At 53.8% G+C, this 9294-nt stretch overlaps 1 long non-coding RNA gene across 1 annotated transcript; it reads right to left on the bottom strand.

The window, feature by feature from the left end:
* Window positions 1–6753: 6753 nt before the first annotated feature.
* Window positions 6754–9250, bottom strand: LOC135979425 (uncharacterized). The gene is made up of 2 exons (XR_010596739.1): window positions 8252–9250; window positions 6754–7097 (listed from the first exon to the last, which is right to left on the bottom strand). It is a non-coding gene; the product is annotated as an uncharacterized LOC135979425 (long non-coding RNA).
* Between the last annotated feature and the right edge of the window lie 44 nt (window positions 9251–9294).

Raw genomic sequence — 9294 nt, 5'->3', positions numbered from 1 at the left:
ACAAGTGCAGAGTCCTGCACTTAGGACGGAAGAATCCCATGCACTGCTACAGACTAGGGACCGAATGGCTAGGTAGCAGTTCTGCTGAAAAGGACCTAGGGGTCACAGTGGACGAGAAGCTGGATATGAGTCAACAGTGTGCTCTTGTTGCCAAGAAGGCTAACGGCATTTTGGGCTGTATAAGTAGGGGCATTGCCAGCAGATCGAGGAACGTGATCGTTCCCCTTTATTCGACATTGGTGAGGCCTCATCTGGAATACTGTGTCCAGTTTTGGGCCCCACACTACAAGAAGGATGTGGAAAAATTGGAAAGAGTCCAGCGGAGGGCAACAAAAATGATTAGGGGTCTGGAGCACATGACTTATGAGGAGAGGCTGAGAGAACTGGGATTGTTTAGTCTCCAGAAGAGAAGAATGAGGGGGGATTTGATAGCAGCCTTCAACTACCTGAAGGGGAGTTCCAAAGAGGATGGAGCTCGGCTGTTCTCAGCGGTGGCAGAGGACAGAACAAGGAGCAATGGTCTCAAGTTGCGGTGGGGGAGGTCCAGGTTGGATATCAGGAAAAACTATTTCACTAGGAGGGTGGTGAAACACTGGAATGCGTTACCTAGGGAGGTGGTGGAGTCTCCTTCCTTGGAGGTTTTTAAGGCCCGGCTTGACAAAGCCCTGGCTGGGATGATTTAGCTGGGAATTGGTCCTGCTTTGAGCAGGGGGTTGGACTAGATGACCTCTTGAGGTCCCTTCCAACTCTGATATTCTATGATTCTATGATTCTATGATTCTATGACACCTGCCGTGGAGCCAGAGCTGGAGACCCACCTCCTCCGAGCTGCCCTGCACGCCGTCTTCACCCTGGGCATGGAGAAGGACACCACCCAAGTGCAGGTAGATCATGCTAAAGTCATGGATAGAAGAGCCAGCTGTCATCCTGCCATGAATCCTTGCTAATTGCCTGCAGTGGGACGTGAATGAGAGAGGCCAGGATATGTGTTTGGGGGTCTCACCAGTGCTTCCCAGAGACCCCACTTCCCATCCTGTGGCAAGTTTAGCCCCAGTTTCCCTAACTCTGACCCATGGCTCTCCCTTGCTTTCAGGATCTGCCTAGGGTCTTGCCAGACCTCCTGGACGCCATGCTGGGGAACCTGCTGGCAGAGTCCCCAGACACCGACAGGTTCCAGTACATCTTGGAGGTGAGCCCGATGAGAGGGATGGGGGCAATTTTACCTTCACTCTTAGATCCATTTTCCAGTCAGTCCTCCTAGCCAGGCCCCCAGTGGGCATCCTTGGTCAGGGCAGTCAGTGCAATGCCTCCTTTCCCCACAGCACATTAACTACTGGATCGTGTCCAGGGTGCCGCGAGAGAGAGCCAGGGCCGTTAAGAGCAGCATGGCCCTGCTCAGATCCACCATCACCCTCCCTGAGTTTGACATAAGTGACCTCTGACCCCAGCTTCCTGACTCCAGGGGTAGGTGATCTGGCTCCGACGGGCTGTAGGATCTGCTGCTGCAGGGGCTGTGGGTTAGGAGTGTTCCTCTTGGGGAGGCAGAGTCAGAGCAGAGAGTGAGCCTGGCTTGAGTCAAGTTCTTCTTGTCCTAGTTAAGTGGTGACTCTGGGCTTTTAAGGGGGCTGTGCTCCAGGTTCATGACTCCCTGTCATCCTGGAGCAGCTGGGGAAGCAAGTCCTCATGGAGGGCCCTGCCCACAGCCCTGTGCTCCAGGCTTCCTTGGGGGCAGAGGAAATTAAGGGTCTGGCTCTAGCATCTCCTGCAGAGGGGCTGAGGGGAAGTAGAGTCCTGGCCCGGGGGGGACTGGGAGCTGACAGGAAAATGCTGATGGAGTCCCCTCTCTCTCTCCCGTCCATTAGAACTCAGCGGAATTCCCCAGGATGGGTCACCACATGGCACAGCTGGCTCTGTCCGTCAGTGACCCAGCCAAGGACATCAGCCGGCAGGCCAGGGAGGGGGTTTACCGGCTCTACCAGCTGCTGCTGCACCAGAGGGGTAAGGAACCCAGCTGGGAAATGGCACCCACTAGAAGAGTGAGACTGGGACCCCAGCCAATTTCTCTCAGACTGACCCCGGCTGGAGGATGAGTCTCTCTATCTCTTTCTGTGTTCCACACCACGCCCTGCAATTCTGTTGGGCCGGGCACGCAGCGAGGACTCTGCCCACTGTGCAGCCACCAATGGGATTGGAAGGACACAAGCCCTGCAACCAGAAGGACAAATGTGTGTGTCTCTCTCTCCCTGTCACCTACTCCCTCCTGGGGGAAACCCAGCAGCTGATGGGGGACAAGGTGAGCAGCTGCATTAGACTCAGGAGATTGGGGCGGGGCCCAGGCCTCATTCCCATCCTGTGGCCATTCGCTGGCCTGGCACAAGGAGCCTGGTGGGGAATGAAAGGGAGAGCAGGTGCTCCTGGGAAGGGAGATGAATTCACCTCCATGAGCAGGAGCGAGCCAGCTTGTCCCCGGAGCAGCTCCACCCAGCTCTTTAGCCAGGCTAATTAATGACAAGCTTTGCCTCATCCCAGACGTATGTTCTCAGGACAGGGTGCTATCGCTCTTGGGAAGGGCAGGAGAGTCCCCCAAGTGCCCTCTGCGAGACTCTCCTGTCCCACAGGGCCGCACCCAATTCCTAGTGGTCTGGTGTCTGTGTCACCCGAGCCACCACCCAGAGTTGCTCCCATCACTGGCAGCCTGGGAGGCCAAGGACTGACGGGTGATGGCGTCTGACCAGGCAGGGCTGAGGCACATGGGCAGGGGACGCTTGTCCTGCTGCTGGCAAGGCTGGACCCGTTCTGGAGAGAACAGGAGGATTCAGTCAGCAGTAGGGTTACCAGGTCTAATAAATAAAAAAGAGGACCCTCCACGGGCCCTGGCCCCGCCCATTTCCCCACCCCTAGCCCCGCCTCAACTCCGCCCCTCCCCCCCGCCCTAACTCCGCCCCCTCGTCCCTCCCACTCCCAGCCATGGGGAAAGGGCTGCCCCAGCGCTACCGGCTTCACGGTTTGCCGGGCAGCCCCCAAACCCTGCACCCCAGGGTTTGGCGCTTCCCCCAAGCCGCCAGAGCAGAGCAGCTGGAACCGGGAAGGGAAGTTCCTGGCCGGAGGCTCGGGGTCCGGAGGCAGGGGGGGCTGCCAGAAGCCGGTAGCGCTCGCTCGGGCAGCTCGGCTCTTAAAGTCTGAGAGGGGAGGAGCGGAGCAGCTCAGCTGGAGCCCGGGAAGGGAAGTGTCTGGCCGGCGGCTCGGGGTCCGGAGTCAGTGGGGGCTGCCCAAAGCCAGTAGCGCTGGCTCGGGCAGCTCGGCTCTTAAAGTCTGAGAGGGGAGGACCGGAGCAGAGCAGCCGCGGGAGGGGAAGTGCCCGGCCGGCATTTTCCCGGACATGTTTGGCTTTTCGGCAATTCCCCCCGAACCAGGGTTTGATTGCCGAAAAGCAGGACATATCTGGGAAAAACCGGACATATGGTAACCCTAGTCAGCAGGGGCTTCCAATCCGTCCCATTCACCAGGGCTGCCATCCTGCGGCTTCCGCATTAGTGGCTGGGGAAAGGGAAATGGGATGGGGGTGACTTGGGGAAAGGTCTCAACCTCCCCACATCCCACTTCACTGCTGCCAGAATCCCTCCTGCCCCCCCGCTACAGTCCCCTCCCTACCCAACCTGGGTGGGGCTGGAGGAGAGGGGTCTGAGAACTTGAGCTGTGGATTGGAGGTGGAACAGCTGTCAGGGGCACTGAGGGGGAAGTGGCAGGAGCTCCCCGTACAAGGAGGGGGGTTGCCACTGGAGGTCACTAGGAAGGACAACAAGACTCCATCCTGGGAGTTAGGAGGGGGAATCCATCCCTCAGAGGTGGGCAGGGGCTGGGTGGAAATGCTGCTGGTTCCAGGGGCCGTTAATCCCCCCTGATTCCTCGGAGGCGTCTGAGTCTCAGACAGGTTCTCGTTCCCTTGCAGCAGGAGGACGTCACGGCCAATGTGATGCGCCAGCTCCGTATCATGCCGCACTTGCGCCAGGTGCCCGAGGCGCTGCAGGGCCTGTGCCTCTGAGGCCACCAGCAACTCCCGCTCTCTGCTGCAGGTACTGCTCTGGCTCTCTGTAAATGGGGAGCTAGTGGAAGGGGAAATGGAGCCCCCTGGCACTCACAGAAACCCTCTCCCCTCTCTGTGGAGCAGGGTCCTTTCCTCTGCCCCGAAATTCCTTCATCTGGGACAGGAGCTCTTTCCCTCACACCCATTCCCCTCCCCCCTTTCCTTGATCTACCCCCATCCCATTCCCCCTGCACCCAGGCAGAGCTCTGCCTGCCCCATATGGTGCAGAAAGGCCTGTGATATGCAGGGGGTCAGATTAGATGCTCTAACTGTCTCTTCTGCCCATAAAGTCTACTCATTTCTGAGAAACCGAGTGTAGTATTGGGAGCAGCCTCTGCTGTTTTACTGTCTAGCCGGCTTGCTTCCTAGAATGAACACTCATTGAGCGGGGTGATCCACAGAGAGTAGCTCAAACCTCCAAAGGGTCTGGCCTGCGGCAGGACATTAGCACTGCAGGGGAGGGGTGGGTGTGACAGTGACATCACAAAGGCCTTTTGCAGGACCTCAGCCTATTGGTCAAAGGTGCAGGGGAGGTGGTGACCTCACTGAGAGATGCTGACATCAGCCAGGCAGGACAGGGGCTCAGGGCCAGGGAAACCTCTGAGTCCCCTGTAGCTTTGCTTCAGCAAGTCTCCTTCTCGAGGTCTCTCTTTGAGGACTGAGAGAGTATTAGGGGTCACGTACGTGAGCGCCAGGAGGAACCTCTTTTGAGTTTTCTCCTTTCTTTTTCCTGATTTTACTACAAAACAGACGTCCCTGTTTAGAAGGTAGGAGCCTCCGAGAGGTTTGGAACCTGTTCAGTCTGATCCATCTGTTCCACAAATCCTTCAGTCCAATCCACTTCCCTAACTAATTTCCTTAATTTTTTAAAGTTAGCCCTTTTGAAAAAAAAAAAAAAAACCACTAGTCACAGATCTATTTTTGTTTACCCTTCCATTTAGTTTAAACTGAATTAGCTCATGATCGCTCAAACCAAGGCTGTCCCCTACAACCATTTCTTCTAAGAGATCCTCACTACTCACCAAAACCAAATCTAAAATGGCATCCCCTCTTGTTGGTTCAGCAACTACTTGGTGAAGCAATCCATCAGCTATCACATCTAGGAAAATCTGAGCCCTATTATATTAATAGCACTTGTCCTCCAGTCGATATCTGGGAAGTTAAAGTCTCCCATGATCACACAATTCCCATTAGTATTTACTTCCTTAAAAACATTGAAGAGGTCTATATCCCTATCCAAATCAGACTCCTGTTCTAACAGACAGCAACCCCCCACCCCCACTCCCCCGAAAGGCAGAGATAGAGCCCAGGAATCGAAATGCTGGGGAAATTTCATTGAAACCGTTTCTGACCGAAAATCCTATTCAAACTAAACCAGTTTGTTTCTTGAAATCATAACAAGTGGCAATGAAAATTCTTTCTCACAATGTGTTAAATTGTCTCGTGGCACTCAAAGAGGAGACACTTAGATCTCAAAAATTAGATAAGATGCTTCAGTCTGAGCTAAGTAGTTGCTGCTCTTAACAATTGCAAAATAATACAATACAAATAAAATAAACTATTTCAGCCATTCTATTATGTCCTAATCTGATCTGAGTAAACATGATAGGACACCTCATCTTATGCACTGCTCCTAGTGACACTCTCCAATAGACCCAGCAGTCCTTATTTCCAGGCCCCTTCACTAACCACTGCTGCACACTCCCTCCCACAGCTGGCAATTACAACCAGGCCCTCATGTCCGGTCCCCCTGCTTTGAGAGGGAGTGTGCTCCACTGGAGTGATTGGAGCAGGGAACTGGGAGTCAGGACTCCTGGGTTCCATTGCTGGTTTCCTATTGACCTGTGGGACTTGAGGTAAGTTGCTGCCCCCTCTAGGCTGTGTCCCTAGCAGTCAAATGGGGATTTCATACTTTCCCACTATTGGAAAGTGCTGGGAGAATCCGCCAGCAAAAGCTGCTCTGACAGTGCTAAGCAGCATCTGTTTGCTTGTGAGAATGTCCTATGGGACTGTGTCAAAAGCCTTATTAACACCAAGATAGATCACATCTACTGTTTAGCCACCTCCACTAGGCCCCTAACCCTGCCAAAGAAGGAGCTAGGATTGGTCTGGAATGATTTGTTCTTGACAAGTCCATGCTCACTAGTCCTAAGAACCAAATTGTCCTGCAGGTGCTGACAAACTGATTGTTTAAAAAACAGAGGCTGCTCCCAATGCTACACTCGGTTTCTCAGAAATGAGTAGACTTTATGGGCAGCAGAGACCGTTAGAGCATCTAATCTGACCCCCTGCATATCACAGGCCTCCTGTCTACCACAATAGCTACTTTTGGGGCAAACACATTCCGGAAAGGCATCTAGTCTTTATTAAATGACATCAAGAGATGGAGAATCCACCACTTTCCATGGTAGCTTCTTCCTGTGGTCAATCATCCTCGCTGTTGAATATTTGTGCCTTATTTGTCATAGGAATTTGTCTCTTTTCACCTTCCAGCCATTGGGTCTTGTTCTGCCTTTCTCTGCTCGATTAAAGAGCCCTTTAATACCCCATATTTTCTCTCCATTAAGGCATTTCAACACTTCAGTGAAGTCACCTTTCAATCTTCTTTTGATAAGCTAAACAGGTTGAGCTCTTTCAATAGCTCACTAGAAGGCATTTTTCTCCAGCCCTCAGAACATTTGGTGGCTCTTTGCTGCCCCAGCTCCAATTTCTAGGACCATCTTTTTCAAAGGAGGACACCAAGACCGGAGGCAGTATTCCAATAGTAGTCTCACTGCTGCTGTGTCACCTCCCTATCCTACTCAAGGCTCTGCTCCTACGTCTAATGATGGCTTTAGCCCTGTTCACCACAGCATCGCACTGGGAGCTCATGTTGAGTGGCTTCTCCACTCTGGCCCCTAAATCCTTTTCAGAGTCACTGCTTTCCTGGATACACGTCCCCATTCTGGAGGTGTGGCCGGCGTGCCTTGTTGCCACGTATAGGACCTTGCATTGGGAGAAATGCCATCCAGCCCTGCTGGTACATAGGGGATAAGCACAGAACAAACACACTTCAGGAGCTGTGTTGTCCATAGGCTCTGAACAACATGTGGCGGTCAGCAGATTACAAACGCACGACAGACCTGTAGTGTAGACAGGTCCCAACTGCGTCTCCGTTTCCCACCCTGCTCTAAGTTTAGTCACAGCTGCCATGTCTTTTCCGCCATGTCCCTTAACCCCACGTCACTGCAGAAGAGAGATTTTCTGGTAGCCAGCTGGCTCTCCTGCATGCGGATGTCGTTCCGAAAGACGTGCTCTGGCTCAGTCCCATGCTATGGTTGGCTGAAGGAACCACTTGGTTACATTCTAGGCCCTGAGTTATACAGGAGGGGCGACTAGATGCACATAATGGTCCTTTCTGACCTGAACTTCTATCAATCGCTACATTTTCTGCTGCTAGGAAGAGAACTCTGGACCCATTTTCTCTCATTCACTTTCAGTCGGAATAATTTCAATCCAGGCCAAAGGATTTCCTCTTCCATTGTGTCTTCAGCACCTTTGGGAGCAACCAGTTACTGTTACCCACAGGTTACCAGTTTCAACCTGTCCCAGGGTGAGATGGCCAGGAAAGGGGTTGGAGCTCAACTGCACCTGGCCCAGGTGATGCAGCTCCCTAGGGCGAAGGGAATAAGTGTGGGGGTTACGTGACAAGACGCAGCCTGTGACTAGGACCCAGTCCTGCTGAGAGATAGAAGGGCAGGCTGTGCTCAGTCAGGAGAGAGACCCCAAGGGAAGCAGGCATGGGAGGGGCTTGGAGAGTCCTTTGAAGGTCAGGGACAAGCTGGGAAGGGGCCAGGCTGAGCACTAAGGACAAGGCCCTAGGAGGGAAAGATAGGGCAGTTTAAGAGATGGGGCAGATAGTCCAGTTGGTTTCGGCTCCCAGGACCAGACACCCAGAGGTGAAGGTGGTTGTCAGGGCTTCTGTCCTTCTTCCCCAGTGTAGATTTGATAGTGGAGAAGACTGATGCCGTAAGGGGGAAGTGAGTTACCCCAAGGTCACCCAGTGAGTTTATATCACGAATGCATAGTTGGAAGGATCCAATAGAAACATGGATTTTCCAGTCTCTTCTTTCTAGGAGTCCCCAGGGCTAAGGTAAAACCCCTGCGGCCCCTCCCCATTCTGCTCACCTCCAAGATGTGCTGGAGTTTGTCTGTGCTGGGGGGTGCTGTCAGCAGGATCGAGAGCTCGTCATCCATGTTCTCTGGGCAGGCCTTGCTCAGAGCCTGCCAGCGGAGGGAGACCAGGGGTCAGGATTATGGAACCTGGGGTGACACCTGCCAGGATGACAGCAGGCTCTGTAGTCCTTGCCCAGAGCACATTTCTGCAGAGGGCCTAGTGCACAGCAGTGTAGGGAACAGCCAAGCTGCTAGGGATGGGAGCTGGGCTTCCTGGCAGAGTCCAGCACCTAAAGCCCAGCATCTGCAAGGAAGGGATTCCCCACAGAGGGGCAACATCATCTCCCACACACAGGGAGTCTCCCCCTGACACTTGATTCATCCTATGGCCTGTTCCCATCTCTGCCCACCACACTCCCAACTCAGCAGCTCCAGCTACCGAAGGGAGCACGAACCAGAGGCCTTCCTGCTCCTGGGACAGAGGAGTAGGTTGATGATCTACCTGGATGTGAGTGTTGGCCTTCCCCATGCCCAGGGTCTAGACTCCATTCAGGGCAGCGCACAGGAACTGCGATTCCTATTCTGGATCTAGTGGCAGCTTCAGTTTGCTGGCAGGAGACTGTACATGAGACCTTGCAGTTGCGGGGGTGACACAGGCACTAACATGTGCATGGGAGTTTGAGCAACAGCGCAGAGGCCTGTGTGGGGCAAGGAGGGCAGGGATTTGGGAAGCAAGAGCAGAGGATCAAACCCTTACTTAATGTGGGTCGGGATGATCCCCATTTCAAAGACAGAGAAAGTGAGGCACCAGGTGGGAGAGTGACCTGACCAGGATCACGTTACCGCTCAGTGGCAGGACTGCAGACAACCCGTTCCCTGATCTCCTCACTGGACGTTGCTGCCCCTCCTGTATGACCCCTCCAGCCATCCTCGCCCACAGGCCATCCCCACCACTCTCCAATACCAGGCTGTTTCCACAATGGAAGCAGGCTTGTAACAGAGTTCACTCACCGATAGGTGCCCCTTCCTTCAAGGCTTGGGGTCACAGATTTCTT

Source organism: Chrysemys picta, unplaced genomic scaffold (genome assembly GCF_011386835.1).
Source record: "Chrysemys picta bellii isolate R12L10 unplaced genomic scaffold, ASM1138683v2 scaf830, whole genome shotgun sequence".
NCBI lineage: Eukaryota > Metazoa > Chordata > Testudines > Emydidae > Chrysemys > Chrysemys picta.
The sequence above is the reverse complement of the archived record's forward strand: the minus strand, read 5'-3'. Positions and strand labels throughout refer to the sequence as shown.